We start from the raw sequence: 7,208 nt of genomic DNA, 5'->3' as shown, positions 1-7,208 counted from the left end.
TATTTTTTCGCTGATGATGTTGAGTGGCAGCACGTTTTTTGCGGGACAAGATGACGTTTTCAGCGGTACTATGCTTATTTATATCCATCTTTTAGATCGCTCGTTATTGCACTTTTTGTTTGGCTGTATGATGATAAAGCATTGTTTTTTGCTTTGTTTTTTATTTTTTAAGGGGTTCACTAAAGGGGTTAACTAGAGGGACAGTTTTATAGGGCAGGTTGTTACTGATGTGGCGATACTAAATATGTGTACTTTTATTGTTTTTTTTATTTTCAAAAAATGAATTTATTAGAGAATATTTTTTTTTTATTTATTTGCGAATTTTTTATAAATTATTTTTACACTTTTTTTTTACTTTATTTTATTGTCCAATGGGGGGACATCACTGTCATGTGTCAGATCACTTATCTGACACTTCACAGCGCTGTGAGGAAGACGCCTCCTTGCAGGCTCCTGAAGGCCCCCCGCGGCCATCTTCGATCCGGGTGCCTGCAGGGAAGGAGACCCTCCGTGCAGCGCAGCACATCACGCTCGGGGGGGGCTCAGGGAAGCATGGAGGGAACCCCTCCCTGCCGATGCTTCTCTAATCCCCCGGTCCACTGCGATCATGTTTGATTGCAGTGTGTCAGGGGTTAATGTGCCGGGGGCGGTCCGTGACTGCCCCTGACACATAGTGCCGGGTATCAGCTGTGATAATCAGCTGACACCCGGCCATGATCAACGGCACTCTCCCCTGGGGGCGCCGATGATTGCTATGACATACTATCCCATCCATGGGAATTAAGTTCCAGGTCACATGGACGGGATAGTACGTCCAATGGCAGAAAGGGGTTAATAGTGGAGTATAGATGCCCATCCTTAAAGTTGTTAGTGCAGTATCCAGTTGCTACCCTCAGTCTCTTACTCCACTCTATGTGTATATTTGACTCAGGGAGATAAGGATGAAGAAATTAAGAAATAAAATACATTATATCTGTAATTAACCCCTTCCCGACCTTTGACGCCATGTAGGCGTCATGAAAGTCGGTGCCCATCCGACCCATGACGCCTATGTGGCATCATGAATTAATAGCCCCCCTGTGGGTCGGGTGACCGGGGTCACTTAAAGGTCACCCAACCCGCACACACAGGACCCTTTGTATTTCACCCCAGGGGAGTGGCTTAGCACCCCCGTGGCTATGATCACTCTGATTGGCTGTTAAAAGTGAAACAGCCAATCAGAGCGATTTGTGATATTTCACCAATGAAAGTTGGTGAAATATCACAATCCAGCCATGGCCGATGCTGCAAAGCATCGGCCATGGCTGGAGACACAGATCAGACTCCCCCCCCAACGACTGACGGTGCCGATCGGCCTCCGCCACCGACTGATGGCGCCAATCGGCCGCTGCCATCATCATCTGCTCCCCCTCCCTTCCCTCCGCTCCCCCCGCCTTCCGCTCCCCCCCTCACCCCTCCTGGTAGCTCTTATGTCCCTCTGGCCATCCCGGTGTCCCGCCTTCCCGGATCATGAGTGCTGCCATCTTGCAAAATGGTAGGCTCATGCGCAATGCGCCTGCCGGAATCTTCCGGCCGCAGCTTCATTCATTTTGATCACTGAGATAAGCTATCACAGTGATCAAAATAAAAAAAGTAAATAACCCCCCCTTTATCACCCCCATAGGTAGGGACAAATAATAAAATAAAGAAAATTTTTTTATTTTTCCATTAGGGTTAGGGTTAGAATTAGGGTTAGGTTTGGAATTAGGGTTAGGGTTGAAGTTAGGGTTAGGGTTGGAATTTGGGTTAGGGTTAGAATTAGGGTTAGGATTGGAATTAGGGTAAGGGTTGGAATTAGGGTTAGGGTTAGAATTAGGGTTAGGGTTGGAATTAGGGTTAGGGTTGGAATTAGGGTTAGGGTTGGAATCAGGGTTAGGGTTAGAATTAGGGTTAGGGTTGGAATTAGGGTTAGGGTTGGAATTAGGGTTGGGATTAGGGCTAGGGTTGGAATTAGTGTTAGTGTTGGAATTAGGGTTAAGATTAGGGTTAGGGGTGGGGGCATGGCCTGGCTGCACAGGAGACAGGACGTGGCTGCTGGGAGCTCTGATAAAGCCAAGATAAAATCAAGGATTTGATGAATCCACTACTATAATTTGACCCCTGGACTCGATCTGAATCCAACCTGCACTATTGGAAGATGAAATCAGAACAAAACAGGCACTACTCTTGCCCTGGGCTGAACAGCTGGGCTGACCACGGGGACACAGCAGGAGAACAGGCGCCATCTTACCACCCCAGGAGGCTGCAAAAGTCAGCAGACTAAACGCCGGAGGCTCATATCAAGGAGGTACGCTGTAATAGAAGCATTAAGCTTCTCCCTCTCTCTCCGTCCACTCTGACTGGCCCCGTTACCTCCTGCCAGCCTCAGGTGCACTGGGTGCCATGGGGCTTCCCCTGTCTGCCTCCGAGGTCCCCTCTCTCCTCTCTCTTTCCTGCTCCCCCTCAGGAGCGAAGAGACTCCTGTTGCTGGAGGAGTCGCTGGGTTTTGACGCTGTGGAGAGACACTTCTCTCCCTCCGTGTCCCTGTCAAAGCTTGCTGCTGGATCTGAGATAATGAGAGGGGGCAGGGGATTTCCCACCTTGCCCAACGCCATATTAGGCAAGGTTCTGATTACAGAGAGAGACAAGCTGGCTCCAGCATACAGAGAGGTGAAAATCACTTCTCTAGTCTTTACTACTGCCCTGGAACTCTGAGCTTAAAAAATAAATAGCTCACCTTCCTCAATTATTATCAGAAAGGTGCTAGCAATATTCTAAACCTATAAATATATATAAAAAAGGGCACTAACATTGCAGTGAGGCATTGCTGACACCCAGTGCATGCTCTGTGAATCTGTGCATTTAATAAGTGGATAAGACATTCTGATCCTTGGCATTCCAGGATGGCCGCCGGTGGGGAAGGATGCGCTTGAGTGTGCTCTGACAGCCCAGAACCAGACCCAGCTTATCTGGCTCCATCCAGCCTGCAGCATTGCCGATACTGACCCACTTGTTACCCCACCTGAGACTAGACCTAACTACTAAGTCGGAGGAGCAGATATTAGTATTTGAAAACCTAAATATACTTTGTCAATAAGGGAACTTGCCTCCCTTCCCCAAGACCATACTGCACTGCTGATATGGAAGCCTTGACTGCCATCTAGCGACGACCAAGGGGGAATGCATATTTAATACATATACTTTTTCCTTTTTTTGAGTGGAAAACCTATAGCTCTCTGTGTGCAACAATGGGGAAAACTGGAGTCAAAACACAACGTACCACATCCAAATCTTTGAAATCTATTACACAAGCAGATGTGGACAAATTCTTGAACAAACAAACTTCCCCACCGGACCCCACCAGAACCCCAGGACATGCAGACCATGATTCAGAGGAAGACTCGGATTCTGATATTGAAAGCGACACCGATGTAGGCGATGACTCGAGAGACAACCGGGTCACACGCTCCTTCATTAAGCGGATCCTGTCCAAGGCCCTTAAACCCATCAGAAAAGAGCTTGCTGAAATTAAACAGGACCTGTCGCAACAGGGTCACAGACTGGAAGACATGGAACAAAGTCAAACTGTCATGATCCAAGGTGGATCTGACAAGTAAATGGACAAAGTGAACTTTTTTTCCTTTGGCTTGTTGCCAAAGTGGGTTGATTGCCCCTGGTGGCCATTAGAATTATTACACGTGGTGTCGTTCATTCTAAGGTGCCCTGGTGATGGTGAGCGGTAGTGCACTTTAGTTTCTTTGGTTTAATGTGCACTTAATTACAAATCAGGTGTGAGGCTCTATAAAAAGAATCAGGTGTGTTCAATCACTGTTGGTGATATTGTGAGTTAGTCATTCTCAAGGAAGCCTGGGTGAAAGAAGGAGCTGAATGAGAGTCCTGGGCAGCCCAGCCAGAGGGGTTGAGTCAGCTATGGAGTCTGCATGGAGGGCTGGAATGGTGTGGTGGAGTCACAGTTTATGGTGTCAGCAGGAGGTGCTTGCATGGCTTGGTGGAGTGGCGACGATGGTGAGAGTTGCACTCAGCATGCTGGACTTGGTTGCTGAAAACTGGACTCAAGCATGCTGGACTTTTTGGCAGAAGCTGGACTCATCTTTGGGACTGTTTACTGGGCAGCTGCAACTGGTGGTGGACTCTGCTCCAAAGCTGCACTATGGTGATGGATCCGATTATGGTGATGGATCCGGGTGGAGGAGAAGATGCACGCAGGTGGTGGGCTCTGTTGCTAGGAGCGTATGCAACAGAGCAAAGCTAAGTGGTGTTCCCCCTGTATTGTCATTTTCCCTTGTGTGTGTTTAGTTCAGTGATGGGATTAGTTTCCGCACCGACCAATTCCCTAGTGAGGGTTTAGGGTCAGGGCGAGTCAGGGTTTTAAGGTTCCTGTGCGTTGCCCGGTGCGGAACCGGCATAGGGAACGTTAGGAGTGCAGGGACTCTGGCTCAGGGGAGTGCAGAAGGTCTCCACGTCCCTATTCCCTATCGCAGGGCCCACCATTGTTAATGTTACCTAGGTTCCCCTTTATTATTTAAATTCGCCTTACTGGAGGCGGGGTTTCCAGACTATTGTATAAATACGTGTTTTGCCTAAATTCGCCAGTTGGAGGTGGTGTATCCAGCTGCACGTCTTATTATTTAAATTCGCCCAGCTGGAGGTGGTGTATCCAGGGTCACGTGTGTCATATGGGTTCGCCTTGCGGTACTCGCTGCGTCCAGACACACGTGACCATGACACAAACAGCATTGGCTCAGCACTCTAACAACCTCCTAGACAGCTTAAAAGCCCACGAAAACCAATTGCATGATATACAGTCCACACTAGAGGACCATGAGAACCGTGAACGTAGAAACAGTATTCGAATCAAGGGCCTCTCAGAATCTGTTGCATCTGATGCTCTGGCTAAAGCGGCCAAAGAGATCTTTGGAAAGCTATTGATAGAGGGGGATCCCATGGACATTGAGCTTATTCTAGTCCACAGGTCTCTACGCCCTAGACCAAAACAGGGCGACCCCCCAAGAGATGTTCTATGCCGCTTTCTAGACTTTCGTACAAAAGATCTGATTATGCGCAGAGCTCGAGAGTCAGAGGAGATAGTCTATGAAGGCGCAAACTTGAGACTGTTTCAAGACCTCTCAACCACCACCCTCAAGAAGCGATGGCTTGTTAAACCATTAACAGAGGCTCTAATCCAGAAGGGCTACCGCTTCCGATGGCTGTTTCCTTTTGGAATCTCTATCTCCGCAGATGAAAAAACACTCCAGGTCAGGTCGTCTGCTGACATCAAAGATGTTTGCAAAACGCTGGATATTGTCCTCGAGACCTACCCCGACTTGGAGGCTTTCCATACAGCTTCTCTTATTCGCCCTCTTCAACCCCCTTCTCCATGGCTTACTGCGAGCTCCCCCAAAGCGCAGAGGCCAAGAAGGAAGACGACGAAGACACCATCATCAAAAGGGGACACAGAGGCAACATGAACTTGTGACCTGCCTCTCATCTGATCTGAGTGCTTCCTTACTGTTATTAAGTGTTATATAACTTGAATGATCTTCAACTTAGAGTTATAACAGCTAACGTCCTAACGCACCTTATCCTTTTTTTTATTTTTTATCCCGTCACTCCCCACCCAACCTTCCTGAACCAAGTACCTTCCTGTTACTCTTAAGTAGCTATAGAGTTTGCATATCTTTTCTTATTGAGGTAACTTACTTGATGTGCTAATACAACTCCCTTCTTTTGTTTTTTTTTCTCCTATTTTCATTTCATTTTCATCCCTCACCCACCCCTCCCTGGTTTTCCCTGCCCCCACCCCCCTATACTCTATCTTGCCACAGAGTATTGGTCCATCTAAGCTATAGGTACTTCTTCACGTTTATGAAGCTTTAATATTTCCCCTATCGGTCGACAAATATGACTAACAGATCGATAGTTATGTTCTATAATAGTTCGTTAAGAATCGTTTCAAAACTGAATCTAATGATGTTCATCTTTTATTTCCTTTCTTTATTCACCCTTTCTTCTCTTCCCTCCTCCTCTTCCCCCGCACATCTGACTAGTTCTGACATCACAGCACGAATGAGGTAGCAAAGGAAATCTACTAAGTGTAGCCCGGCCACCTCCTACCACATTACCTATGGATACTCGAGATAAGGTATTTACCTTTGCAACATTCAATGCGCATGGCATGAACTCGCCGTCCACTAGGCGCCATACATTGACCCTACTTAAGAGACAAAGAGCAGACGTTCTATTAGTACAAGAAACTGACCCTCTGGGGAGGTATTTAATGATTAAGGGCCTGCTAGCCGGGCACTTGGTCACTATCTGCAGTCTATATGCCCCTAACAAGAAACTGCTGAAGTGGCTGTTGGCGGCATTGAAAAAAATTGAAGACTTTAAAGAAGGTATACTTATCATAGGAGGTGACCTAAATGTCGCGCTAGAGACATTAATAGACACAACAAGAAAGAAAAGTGCAATATCCTTCAGAGATCTTAGCAGAATAAAACAACGGATCCAATCCTCACAAATGATTGATATCTGGAGATACCTGCACCCAAATGACCTAGATTTCACTTTTTATTCTCACCCCCACGGGTCCTACCATAGGCTTGACTATATCTTTATCCCCAAAAGATTTCTCTCCAATGCAAAAAGATCCAATATCTTACCTAACATATTCTCCGACCATTCAATAGTAACACTAGAGATGTCTCTGGCTAGGCCTTTCCCCTCCTGCAGAACTTGGCAGCTCAACGAATCGATCCTGAATATTCCCTCGGCGCATGACCGAATCACTAAAACACTCATCCAATATTTTGATCAAAATGATAATGCTGAAGTCTCAGCCCCGACTTTAAGGGAAGCCCATAGATCAGTTATTAGAGGAGAACTGATTTCAATTTCCTCCTACCTGAATAAACAAAGACAACAGCAGGTAAACACATTATACGCTGAAATAGCTACACTTGAGATTCAACATAAAAAACAAACTGAATCCCAAATTCTGGCCCAACTATCTCAAAAAAGACAGCAATTGAAGGACATTTTAAACTCACAGTCTGCAAAATGGTACGCTTCTTGGCGAACCAGAATGTTTGTACATGGAGACAAAGCTTCTAAGCTAATGATCTCAAAAATCCGGCAGCGCCAATCTCGCACATATGTCCACTTGATTA

Source organism: Dendrobates tinctorius, unplaced genomic scaffold, assembly GCF_039654945.1.
Source record: "Dendrobates tinctorius isolate UK_male_01 unplaced genomic scaffold, ASM3965494v1 ptg000250l, whole genome shotgun sequence".
Lineage (NCBI taxonomy): Eukaryota > Metazoa > Chordata > Amphibia > Anura > Dendrobatidae > Dendrobates > Dendrobates tinctorius.
The sequence above is the reverse complement of the archived record's forward strand: the minus strand, read 5'-3'. Positions refer to the sequence as shown.